This window comes from Bos indicus x Bos taurus, chromosome 19, assembly GCF_003369695.1.
Source record: "Bos indicus x Bos taurus breed Angus x Brahman F1 hybrid chromosome 19, Bos_hybrid_MaternalHap_v2.0, whole genome shotgun sequence".
Lineage (NCBI taxonomy): Eukaryota > Metazoa > Chordata > Mammalia > Artiodactyla > Bovidae > Bos > Bos indicus x Bos taurus.
Window position 1 is genome coordinate 7488764 of NC_040094.1, and position 14005 is coordinate 7502768.

The following is a 14005-nucleotide window of genomic DNA, read 5'->3' on the forward strand; positions in this document are numbered from 1 at the left end:
TGGGATCACAAAGAGTCAGACACGACTGAGCAACTGAAGTGAACTGAACTGAACTGGTCTGCCCAAGAAAGGCATAGACTGGGCCTGGTTACAGCAACAGGGAGTTAAGTGGGACCAAAGATTGAATTTTTGGAGGCACCAGCTTGCACAGGGTGGTGGTATAGCTATGTCTGTGTACCGTGCAGGCAGGAGGCCCCATGGCTGCCATGGGAGACAAGTCTGGTACGGAAGTTGACTCTCAAGGATCCTGAAGCTGGGCTGGGTGGGGCCCCTGGCTGGGGGCCAGAGTCTTAGGGCTGGGTGTTTTTTGTTTAGTATAAACGCAGAACAGAGAAGTGGAGTCAGGAGCTGGCCAGGAATAACAGGGGAATCAAGAAAACAGAACTGGTTCCCTGCCCTCCAGCCTGTGCCCTCTGGTCCCTCCATGAGGCTCTGGCCTGACATTCAAGTCTGGGGTAAGGATCTAGGCCCCACCTTTGAATCCTTCTGTGGGGTCTGGCTGGCCTGGGCTTGAATCCTGACTGTGTGATACAGGGCAAGTAAAGCTTCTCCTCTAGTCTGTTTTCCCAGCTATAAATAGAAGTGACCTTAAAATGATCAGTAGACTGGATGGAGAGGGCCGGGGAGGCGGGGGGCGGGGGGGCGGGGGGTTAGAGGGGAGCGGGGGGGAGACAAAATGTATAAAAAGAGAAAGCCAAGACAGATTGAGGCCTCTCTCCTTTGAGGTCCACCCAACCCCATGCCTGGAGGGTGTACTTTCCTTTGCTTGGTGAATAAAACTCTGAGCTGTAACCTGAAAAAAAAAAAAAGAAAAATGATCAATGGAAATAGCAACAAGCACTAACTAAGTGCTTACTGTATTCACTAATATATCACTTAACAAATAGGGCAGCTGAGGCCTGGGGGATGAAGTGCTCATTCAGAGTTACACAGTAAGAAATGGAATTTGAACCCAGGTTGCCTGACCGCACAGCTCCTCCATGGGTGGAACACTTATCAGAGCCCTTAGCACCAGGCTGGTGTTTAATAAAGAGCAGCTGTCATTATTAGGAGTCATTCTGGCAGCTTCTCCCAGGGGCCTCAGGATGGCAGTGGTGGGGCAGCTGCCATTCTGCACATTCCACATGCCCTTTCCTGGCACAAGGACTCAGCATTTCCTCCAGGGAGCACTACCTTCCTCCCTCAGGACTTGGGTGGGGCTCTTCTATCCCAGGACCTTAGCCTGGTCAGTGATTAGCTCAGTAATGGGCATATGACCCAAGCCAGTTAAGAAGGACCGCCTCTGGGAATTTTATTTGTGCTATCTGGAAAAGGTCAGTTTTCATTCCAATCCCAAAGAAAGGCAATGCCAAAGAATGCTCTAACTACTGCACAGTTGCACTCATCTCACACGCTAGTAAAGTAATGCTCAAAATTCTCCAAGCCAGGCTTCAGCAATATGTGAACTCTGAACTTCCTGATGTTCAAGCTGGTTTTAGAAAAGGCAGAGGAACCAGATATCAAATTGCCAACATCCGCTGGATCATGGAAAAAGCAAGAGAGTTCAAGAAAAACATCTATTTCTGCTTTATTGACTATGCCAAATCCTTTGACTGTGTGGATCACAATAAACTGTGGAAAATTCTTCAAGAGATAGGAATACCAGATCACCTGATCTGCCTCTTGAGAAATCTGTATGCAGGTCAGGAAGCAACAGTTAGAACTGGACGTGGAACAACAGACTGGTTCCAAATAGGAAAAGGAGTTCGTCAAGGCTGTATACTGTCACCCTATTTATTTAACTTATATGCAGAATACATCATGAGAAACGCTGGACTGTAAGAAACACAAACTGGAATTTAGATTGCTGGGAGAAATATCAATAACCTCAGATATGCAGATGACACCACCCTTATGGCAGAAAGTGAAGAGGAACTCAAAAGCCTCTTGATGAAAGTGAAAGTGGAGAGTGAAAAAGTTGGCTTAAAGCTCAACATTCAGAAAACGAAGATCATGGCATCCGGTCCCACCACTTCGTGGGAAATAGATGGGGAAACAGTGGAAACAGTGTCAGACTTTATTTTTCTGGGCTCCAAAATCACAGCAGATGGTGACTGCAGCTATGAAATTAAAAGACGCTTACTCCTTGGAATGAACTTTGCCAACAAAGGTTCATCTAGTCAAGGCTATGGTTTTTCCTGTGGTCATGTATGGATGTGAGAGTTGGACTGTGAAGAAGCCTGAGCACCAAAGAATTGATGCTTTTGAACTGTGGTGTTGGAGAAGACTTTTGAGAGTCCCTTGGACTGCAAGGAGATCCAACCAGTCCATTCTGAAGGAGATCAGCCCTGGGATTTCTTTGGAAGGAATGATGCTAAAGCTGAAACTCCAGTACTTTGGCCACCTCATGGGAAGAGTTGACTCATTGGAAAAGACTCTGATGCTGGGAGGGATTGGGGGCAGGAGGAGAAGGGGACGATAGAGGATGAGATGGCTGGATGGCATCACTGACTCGATGGACATGAGTCTGAGTGAACTCTGGGAGTTGGTGATGGACAGGGAGGCCTGGCGTGCTACGATTCATGGGGTCGCAAAGAGTCAGACACGACTGAATGACTGATCTGATCTGGATTGAGGGGCTCCCTTTCTACTGAGCTGCAAGGACAGATGTCCAGAGTGGTGGAGACATTTTTGCCTGTCTGAGAACCTCCAGGGTGCACAGAGGAAGAAAGAGAGGGAGTTAGAGAATCCTGATTATATTTGTACACCTGGATCCAACTCTGCCTGAGGCTGTAACTAAGTTACATGAACAACACACTTCCTTTTCATGATCTAAGATTGGTTCCTGCCACTTACTGAACAAACAGAGATGATTCTTTGCCCAGCAACCAACAGCCTTGGGGACCTCCCCAAATATCTTCCGTTTTCTAAAGAGTTACAATGTGCTAGACATAAGCACATTCACTTAACAGACACCCAGTTTCTTCACACGGTCACTAGAGGCACTGAGTCAATTGCACAACTGTCCTTTTATTCTCAGATGAAGAGACCAAGGCTCTGAGAGCTGGTTGAAGAACTTAGGGCTGGGGCTAGAACCCAGCACTCAGAGGAATAAGAAAGGACCCTCCACTATCTGACCCAGCCAACTGTGACTCACCTGCCACCACATTGCAGCTGGGCTCTGTAATGCTGATCTTCACCAGGTGGATGTTGCTGGTGTGTGCAGTGGGCGATGCATACCTACTGTCTCCACCACCTTATGACTACCCAGCGGGACTCTCAGCCCTGCTAACATTGCCAGGCCCTCCCCCGTAGGGCTGCAGACTCTGGGGCCGCTCTCCAGGGGACCCAGGAGTTATGCTGGTCACCATCTCCACCTTCCTCAGTCCCTCCGCCACCCCAGTGGTGTCCACAGAAACTGGGCTGTTCGGTGGTGGCCAGGTCTAAGGCTGGAGGTCAGCCTGCCATGCATGAGCTGCTAGTGGTTCCCGGAGCATTTTCTTGAGCTGAGTCTCTTAGTACAGCAACCTTAGCAGCAAGTTGCCTCAGTTTCCGGCATGCCCAAGCCCTGCTCTTGGACCCAGGTGCCCACACTCCAGGTCTAGGGGGCCACTGGGTTCCTGGGGGGCTCAGGGAAGTCCTCGCAGAGCTCACTTCTTCCCAGGGCTCCGCGGGGTCCCTATGAATTTCTGGCTCTTGAGCTGCACCATGGGCTGCCACTTCTCCTCCTGCAGCATCAACTGCTTCACTCAGAACACAGAGATCAGCTTCACCTGCTCCTCTAGCTGCTACAACTTCTCTGGCCATCTGTTCCCACACATGGCTCAGCTGAGGAGCGCTGGGTGGCAGAGGTGTGGACAATCCCTATCCCCATGGTGTCATTGGCGGCAGCCCCTCACTTACCAGCGAGCACATGAAGCCTGCTACGCTGGTAGTCAGGCAGTCCAGGCCAGTGGGCGCGGTCTTCTGGTCCTCAAGGTGGTGACAGGTGTCTAGCTGCTTGTGCTGCACAAGTAGGTTGAAGCTGGCACAAGAAGCCAGGGTGCCTTACTGTGGGCAAAAGCGGCAGCTGCAGTAGGAATCCACCAGGAGCCCGGGCTATAACGGGGCAGGAAGCTGAGGCCAGGCCCCATGCTGCACAACCACCTGCCTCGGCATGTGGCCCTTTTTCAAGTACTTGTACTTTTTCAATGTACTTCAAGTACTTGTTCTTGAGAAAGTCCAGATCAAGGTGGTAGCCTTAAGGCATCTCCACAGAGTAGGGCAGGTCTGGGCACTTTGGAGGGGAAGGCCCAAAGAGAGGGTTGGGCTGGGAGTCCCTGGGAAGGGGATTGAAGCATGCAAGACTTGGGCCATCCTCTTGCCAGCAGACCCTCCTCAAGAGTCACTTGGGGACAGTGAGTTAGACCACCTGCAACAGGAGTTGAGGCTTACCTTGCCCTCTTTGGCTGTCTCGGATTTCCACCACCCCACCCACCCTGTTTTGTGCAATCTGCTGAATCATTGAATTTTGTTAGTTAAGGTCTGCAGTTTACTAAGAGTTACTTCCCAGTTAGCTCCTTGCTGTTATATTATTGTAAAATTCAACTGAATTATTTAAAGGACAATCAAGTTTGTTTCTGAAGTTTATCTTATTAATCTATATTTGTATGAAGATCAGAAACCCTATGATTTGCAAGCAGCAGATTATGCATACTGAAAGACAACATTTAAAGGACTATCTCCAACCTAGAGAAGGAAATGGCAACCCACTCCAGTATTCTTGCTTCGAGAATCCCATGGGCAGAGGAGACTGGCGGGCTGCAGTCCATGGGGTCACAAGAGTTGGACATCACCACCAACCTCACTGGAAGGACTGTTATCAGGTATGCTTAACTTGCTCCTGCACAGCAACACTGAAGGAACTGACTCTTGGATGAATATTTCCACTCAAAAAGGGTCCCTGCACTAAACTGGTCTATAGAGAGGATTGCTGACTTCAAAATCTCCTGAAAGGAATGCTCAAACAGAGAAGATTCTAGCAGACCAAGATGAGAAAAAAAAAAAATCTATCTATATATATATATACACACACATATATATCTGAAGTAGACAGCTGACCCAAGTTGCCAGACCAAGTGTGTATACTAACTATTTTGATATTAGCACACTGAGTGGCCTATCAATGAAATCTTTGCCTGACCTAGGAATAAGCATTCCTAGCACCATGGGACAGAATGATTATGACATGTCTCCAAAACCATGATCCAATTTATAATCGTGAGGGACTATTGCAAACTATTAACTGGCACCATCTGTTATTACAAGAATGAAGTACTGGCTTCAGTTGTTGATCTTCAACAAATGCTATAAGGAATTCAGAGTGGAGGTCAGGAATGAGGCACTCTGCTCAGAAAGATGTGACAGAATAGGCTATCAGATGTATATATTTTTTTAATTAATTTATTTTTTATTGAAGGATAATTGCTTTACAGAATTTTGCTGTTTTTATTTTTTCAAAAGACTTTATGAGCCCAATGTCTTCCATCTTCTCATATATTCAAAAAAATCACTCAAGTCATTAAACTACTTAAAAACAGTTTCCAAAATATTTTTGGACTTCTCAGTCGACATAATCATGTGAGCCAATGCCTTGTGATAAATGTTGAATTTGGACAGAAATTTGAAAAAACATGCAGAGGATTTCCTTTGAAACCTGAGGAGGTAAAAGGGATATCTTGAGTTAAAGCACAGAGATAGGTAATACCTAATAACAGTGAATGTATATTAACCAACTTCTAAATCACAGGGTGAACACTTCACACACATTAGATCATTTCATGCTCACCCTTGTATATGCATAAAGACTCCAAGACAGAAGGGAACTTTGTCTTGTTCCCAGCTACACACTCAATATAGAGAACACAGAGCATTTAAACTCTCTGCTGAATGAATGAATGAATCAATGGTGGCACAATAATCCTAAGCCCTAGGATCTCAATTTGAACCTACAGCAGAAAGATGATATAAAAATTTACACTTTATTTTTAAATTTACACTAAATTTTCATTTACACTAAATTTACTTGTGTTCCACCCATTTCTTAACAAAAGAGTGAGCTTTTAGAACAAATGAATTTTTAGAATTTTTCTTTAAAATGTTTAATTGGAGGATAATTGTTCTATAATATTGTGTTAACTTCTACTATACATCAACATGAATCAGCCATAGGTATACATATTTCCCCTCCCTCTTGAACCTCCCTCCCACCTCCAGTCCCATTCCACCCCTCTACATTGTCACAGAACACTGGGTTTGAGCTCCTTGCATCATACAGCCAATTCCCGCTGCTATCTATTTTATATACGGTAATGTATATATTTCAATTCGTCCCTCCCTCTCCTTCCTCCGCTGTGTCCACAAGTCTGTTCTCTCACAAGTCTGTATCTCCATTGCTGCCCTGCAAATAAGTTCATCAGCACCATCTTTCTAGATTCCTTATATATGCATTAATATATTTGTTTTTCTCTTTCTGACTTACTTCAGTCTGTGTAATAGACTGTAGGTTCATCCACCTCACTGGAACTGACTCAAATGCATTTCTTCTTATGGATGAATAATATTTCACTGTATACATTGATATGTACCACCACTTCTTTATCCATTAGTCTGTCGATGAACATCTAGGTTGTGTCCATGTCCTATCTATTGTAAACAGTGCTGCAGTGAACACTGGGATACATGCATCTTTTTCAATTATGTTTTCTTCAGGGTATATTCCCAATGTGGGATTGTCCGGTCATATGGTAATTTTGTTTCTTGTTTTTTAAGGACTCTCCACACTCTTCTCCATCTATTTACATTCCCACCAACAGTGCAAGAGGGTTTCTTTTCCTCCACACCCTCTCCAGCATTTATTGTTTGTAGAATTTTTTTTTAATTTTATTTTATTTTTAAACTTTACATAATTGTATTAGTTTTGCCAAACAACAAAATGAATCCATCACAGGTATACATGTGCTCCCCATCCTGAACCCTCCTCCCTCCTCCCTCCCCATACCATCCCTCTGGGTCGTCCCAGTGCACTAGCCCCAAGCATCCAGTATCGTGCATTGAACCTGGACTGGCATCTCGTTTCATACATGATATTTTACATGTTTCAATGCCATTCTCCCAAATCTTCCCACCCTCTCCCTCTCCCACAGAGTCCAAAGACTGTTCCATACATCAGTGTCTCTTTTGCTGTCTCGTACACAGGGTTATTGTTATCATCTTTCTAAATTCCATATATATGCGTTAGTATACTGTATTGGTGTTTTTCCTTCTGGCTTACTTCACTCTGTATAATAGGCTCCAGTTTCATCCACCTCATTAGAACTGATTCAAATGTATTCTTTTTAATGGCTGAGTAATACCCCATTGTGTATATGTACCACTGCTTTCTTATCCATTCATCTGCTGATGGACATCTAGGTTGCTTCCATGTCCTGGCTATTATAAACAGTGCTGCGATGAACATTGGGGTACACGTGTCTCTTTCCCTTCTGGTTTCCTTAGTGTGTATGCCCAGCAGTGGGATTGCTGGATCATAAGGCAGTTCTATTTCCAGTTTTTTAAGGAATCTCCACACTGTTCTCCATAGTGGCTGTACTAGTTTGCATTCCCACCAACAGTGTAAGAGGGTTCCCTTTCCTCCACACCCTCTCCAACATTTATTATTTGTAGACTTTTGGATCTCAGCCATTCTGACTGGTGTGAAATGGTACCTCATAGTGGTCTTGATTTGCATTTCTCTGATAATGAGTGATGTTGAGCATCTTTTCATGTGTTTGTTAGCCATCTGTATGTCTTCTTTGGAGAAATGTCTATTTAGTTCTTTGGCCCATTTTTTGATTGGGTCATTTATTTTTCTGGAGTTGAGCTGGAGGAGTTGCTTGTATATTTTTGAGATTAGTTGTTTGTCAGTTGCTTCATTTGCTATTATTTTCTCCCATTCTGAAGGCTGTCTTTTCACCTTGCTGATAGTTTCCTTTGATGTGCAGAAGCTTTTAAGGTTAATTAGGTCCCATTTGTTTATTTTTGCTTTTATTTCCAATATTCTGGGAGGTGGGTAATAGAGGATCCTGCTGTGATGTATGTCGGAGAGTGTTTTGCCTATGTTCTCCTCTAGGAGTTTTATAGTTTCTGGTCTTACGTTTAGATCTTTAATCCATTTTGAGTTTATTTTTGTATATGGTGTTAGAAAGTGTTCTAGTTTCATTCTTTTACAAGTGGTTGACCAGTTTTCCCAGCACCACTTGTTAAAGAGATTGTCTTTAATCCATTGTATATTCTTGCCTCCTTTGTCAAAGATAAGGTGTCTATATGTGCGTGGATTTATCTCTGGGCTTTCTATTTTGTTCCATTGATCTATATTTCTGTCTTTGTGCCAGTACCATACTGTCTTGATAACTGTGGCTTTGTAGTAGAGCGTGAAGTCAGGTAGGTTGATTCCTCCAGTTCCATTTTTCTTTCTCAAGATCGCTTTGGCTATTCGAGGTTTTTGGTATTTCCATACAAATTGTGAAATTATTTGTTCTAGCTCTGTGAAGAATACTGTTGGTAGCTTGATAGGGATTGCATTGAATCTATAGATTGCTTTGGGTAGTTTACTCATTTTCACTATATTGATTCTTCCAATCCATGAACATGGTATATTTCTCCATCTATTAGTGTCCTCTTTGATTTCTTTCACCAGTGTTTTATAGTTTTCTATATATAGGTCTTTAGTTTCTTTAGGTAGATATATTCCTAAGTATTTTATTCTTTCCGTTGCAATGGTGAGTGGAGTTGTTTCCTTAATTTCTCTTTCTGTTTTCTCATTATTAGTGTATAGGAATGCAAGGGATTTCTGTGTGTTGATTTTATATCCTGCAACTTTACTATAGTCATTGATTAGTTCTAGTAATTTTCTGGTGGAGTCTTTAGGGTTTTCTATGTAGAGGATCATGTCATCTGCAAATAGTGAGAGTTTTACTTCTTCTTTTCCAATTTGGATTCCTTTTATTTCTTTTTCTGCTCTGATTGCTGTGGCCAAAACTTCCAAAACTATGTTGAATAGTAATGGTGAAAGTGGCCACCCTTGTCTTGTTCCTGACTTTAGAGGAAATGCTTTCAATTTTTCACCGTTGAGGATAATGTTTGCTGTGGGTTTGTTATATATAGCTTTTATTATGTTGAGGTATGTTCCTTCTATTCCTGCTTTCTGGAGAGTTTTTATCATAAATGGATGTTGAATTTTGTCAAAGGCTTTCTCTGCATCTATTGAGATAATCATATGGTTTTTATTTTTCAATTTGTTAATGTGGTGTATTACATTGATTGATTTGCGGATATTGAAGAATCCTTGCATCCCTGGGATAAAGCCCACTTGGTCATGGTGTATGATCTTTTTAATGTGTTGTTGGATTCTGGTTGCTAGAATTTTGTTAAGGATTTTTGCATCTATGTTCATCAGTGATATTGGCCTGTAGTTTTCTTTTTTTGTGGGATCTTTGTCAGGTTTTGGTATTAGGGTGATGGTGGCCTCATAGAATGAGTTTGGAAGCTTACCTTCCTCTGCAATTTTCTGGAAGAGTTTGAGCAGGATAGGTGTTAGCTCTTCTCTAAATTTTTGGTAGAATTCAGCTGTGAAGCCATCTGGACCTGGGCTTTTGTTTGCTGGAAGATTTTTGATTACAGTTTCAATTTCCGTGCTTGTGATGGGTCTGTTAAGATTTTCTATTTCTTCCTGGTCGAGTTTTGGAAAGTTGTACTTTTCTAAGAATTTGTCCATTTCTTCCAGGTTGTCCATTTTATTGGCATATAATTGTTGATAGTAGTCTCTTATGATCCTTTGTATTTCTGTGTTGTCTGTTGTGATCTCTCCATTTTCATTTCTAATTTTATTGATTTGATTTTTCTCCCTTTGTTTCTTGATGAGTCTGGCTAATGGTTTGTCCATTTTATTTATCCTTTCAAAGAACCAGCTTTTGGTTTTGTTGATTTTTGATATGGTCTCTTTTGTTTCTTTTGCATTTATTTCTGCTCTGTGTTTGTAGAATTTTTGATGAGGGCCATTCTGACCAGTGTGACATCATACCTCATTGTTTTGATTTGCATTTCTCTAATAATGAATGATGTTAAGCATCTTTTTATGCACTTATTAGCCATCTAATGGCTAATTAGATGTCTTTTTTTTTTTTTTGGAAACGTCTGTTTAGGTCTTCTGCCGCCTTTTTAATTGGGTTCTTTATTTTAATGGTATTGAGCTGAATGAACTACTTGTATATCTTGGAGATTAATCCTTTCTCAGTTGATTAATTTGCTATTAATTTCTCCCATTATGAGGGTTCTCTTTTCGCCTTATTAATAGTTTCCTTTGCTGTGCAGAAGTTTTTAAATTTAATTAAGTCCTACTTGTTTATTTTTGGTTTTATTTCCATGATTTTAGGAGGTGGGTCACAGAGGATCTTGCTGTGATTTTTGTCAAGGAGTGTGCTGCCTATGTTGTCCTCTAGGAGCTTTATAGTTTCTTGCCTTACATTTAAGTCTTTAATCTATTATGAGCTTTGTGTATGGTGTCAGGAAATATTCTAGTTTCATTCTTTTACATGTAGCCATCCAGCTTTCCCAGCACCATTTATTGAAGAAACTGTCTTTTCTCCATTGTGTGTTCTAACCTCCTTTTTCCAAGACAAGGTGAGTATAGGAGCATGGGTTTATCTCTGGGCTTTCTATCTTGTTCCATTGGTCTATATTTCTGATTTTGTACCAGTACTATTCTGTCTTGATGACTGTAGCTTGGTAGTATAGCCTGAAGTCAGGCAGGTTAATTCCTCCAGCTCTCTTTCTCTTTCTCAAGATTGCTTTGGGTATTGCTTCGGGTCTTTTGTGTTTCCATACAAATTGTGAAGTTTTTCGCTCTAGTTCTGTGAAAAATACGATTGATAGTTTGATAGGGATTGCATCAAATCTTAGATTGGTTTGGGTAATAGAGTCATTTTCACAAAATCGATTCTTCCAATCCAAGAACATGGTGAATGTGAAAGTCGGTCAGTGGTGTCCAACTCTTTGAGACTGCATGGACGATACAGCTCCATGGAATTCTCCAGGCCAGAATACCGGAGTGGGTAGTCATTCCCTTCTCCAGGGGATCCTCCCTATCCAGGAATTGAACCATGGTCTCCTGTATTTCAGGCAGATTCTTTACCAGCTGAGCTATTAGAGAACCCCAAGAATACGGTATATCTCTCCATCTATTTGTGTCATCTTTGATTTCCTTGGTCAAGCCTGATAGTTCTCTGCACAAAGGTCTTTCGTCTCTTTCAGTTCAGTTCAGTTCAGTTCAGTCGCTCAGTCGTGTCCGACTCTTTGCGACCCCATGAATCGCAGCACGCCAGACTTCCCTGTCCAACACCAACTCCTGGAGTTCACTCAGACTCATGTCCATCGAGTCAGTGATGCCATCCAGCCATCTCATCCTCTGTCGTCCTCTTCTTATCCTGCCCCCAAACCCTCCCAGCATCAGAGTCTTTTCCAATGAGTCAACACTTTACATGCGGTGGCCAAACTACTGGAGTTTCAGCTTTAGCATCATTCCTTCCAAAGAAATCCCAGGGCTGATCTCCTTCACAATGGACTGGTTGGATCTTCTTGCAGTCCAAGGGACTCTCAAGAGTCTTCTCCAACACCACAGTTCAAAAGCATCAATTCTTCGGCGCTCAGCCTTCTTCACAGTCCAACTCTCACATCCATACATGACTACAGGAAAAACCATAGCCTTGACTAGATGGACCTTTGTTGGCAAAGTGATGTCTCTGCTTTTGAACATGCTATCTAGGTTGGTCATAACTTTCATTCCAAGGAGTAAGCATCTTTTACTTTCATGGCTGCAGTCACCATTTGCAGTGATTTTGGAGCCCAAAAATATAAAGTCTGACACTGTTTCCACTCTTTCCCCATCTATTTCCCATGAAGTGATGGGACCAGATGCCATGATCTTCGTTTTCTGAATGTTGAGCTTTAAGCCAACTTTTTCACTCTCCACTTTCACTTTCATCAAGAGGCTTTTGAGTTCCTCTTCACTTTCTGCCATAAGTGTGGTGTCATCTGCATATCTGAGGTTATTGATATTTCTCCTGGCAATCTTGATTCCAGCTTGTGTTTCTTCCAGTCCAGCGTCTCTCATGATGTATTCTGAGTATAAGTTAAATAAGCAGGGTGACAATATACAGCCTTGACGTACTCCTTTTCCTATTTGGAACCAGTCTGTTGTTCCATGTCCAGTTCTAACTGTTGCTTCCTGACCTGTATACAGATTTCTCAAGAGGTAGGTCTGGTGGTCTGGTATTCCCATCCCTTTCAAAATTTCCCACAGTTTATTGTGATCCACACAGTCAAAGGCTTTGGCATAGTCAATAAAGCAGAAATAGATGTTTTTCTGTAACTCTCTTGCTTTTTCCATGATCCAGCAGATGTTGACAATTTAATCTCTGGTTCCTCTGCCTTTTCTAAAACCAGCTTGAACATCAGGAAGTTCAGAGTTCACATATTGCTGAAGCCTGGCTTGGAGAATTTGAGCATTACTTTACTAGCGTGTGAGATGAGTGCGTTTGTGTGGTAGTTTGAGCATTCTTTGGCATTGCCTTTCTTTGGGATTGGAATGAAGACTGACCTTTTCCAGTCCTGTGGCCACTGCTGAGTTTTCCAAATTTTCTGGCATATTGAGTGCAGCACTTTCACACCATCATCTTTCAGGATTTGAAAGAGCTCAACTGGAATCCCATCACCTTCACTAGCTTTGTTCATAGTGATGCTTTCTAAGGCCCACTCGACTTCACATTCCAGGATGTCTGGCTCTAGGTCAGTGATCACACCATCGTGATTATCTGAGTCGTGAAGATCTTTTTTGTACAGTTCTTCTGTGTATTCTTGCCATCTCTTTTTAATATCTTCTGCTTCTGTTAGGTCCATACCATTTCTGTCCTTTATCGAGCCCATCTTTGCATGAAATGTTCCCCTGGTATCTCTAATTTTCTTGAAGAGCTCTCTAGTCTTTCCCATTCTGTTGTTTTCCTGTATTTCTTTGCATTGATCGCTGAAGAAGGCTTTCTTATCTCTTCTTGCTATTCTTTGGAACTCTGCATGCAGATGCTTATTTCTTTCCTTTTCTCCTTGCTTTTCGCTTCTCTTCTTTTCACAGCTATTTGTAAGGCCTCTCCAGACAGCCATTTTGCTTTTTTGCATTTCTTTTCCATGGGGATGGTCTTGATCCCTGTCTCCTGTACAATGTCACGAACCTCAGTCCATAGTTCATCAGGCACTCTATCTATCAGATCTAGGCCCTTAAATCTATTTCTCACTTCCACTGTATAATCATAAGGGATTTGATTTAGGTCATACCTGAATGGTCTAGTCGTTTCCCCTACTTTCTTAAATTTAAGTCTGAATTTGGCAATAAGAAGTTCATGATCTGAGCCACAGTCAGCTCCTGGTCTTGTTTTGGTTGACTGTATAGAGCTTCTCCATCTTTGGCTGCAAAGAATATAATCAGTCTGATTTCGGTGTTGACCATCTGGTGATGTACATGTGTAGAGTCTTCTCTTGTGGTGTTGGAAGAGGGTGTTTGCTATAACCAGTGCATTTTCTTGGCAAAACTCTATTAGTCTTTTCCCTGCTTCATTCTGTATTCCAAGGCCAAATTTGCCTGTTACTCCAGGTGTTTCTTGACTTCCCACTTTTGCATTCCAGTCCCCTATAATGAAAAGGACATCTTTTTTGGGTGTTAGTTCTAAAAGGTCTTGTAGGTCTTCATAGAACCGTTCAACTTCAGCTTCTCCAGCGTTACTGGTTGGGGCATAGACTTGGATTACTGTAATATTGAATGGTTTGCCTTGGAAACGAACAGAGATCATTCTGTCGTTTTTGAGATTGCATCCAAGTACTGCATTTCGGACTCTTTTGTTGACCATGATGGCTACTCCATTTCTTCTGAGGGATTCCTGCCCACAGTAGTAGACATAATCGT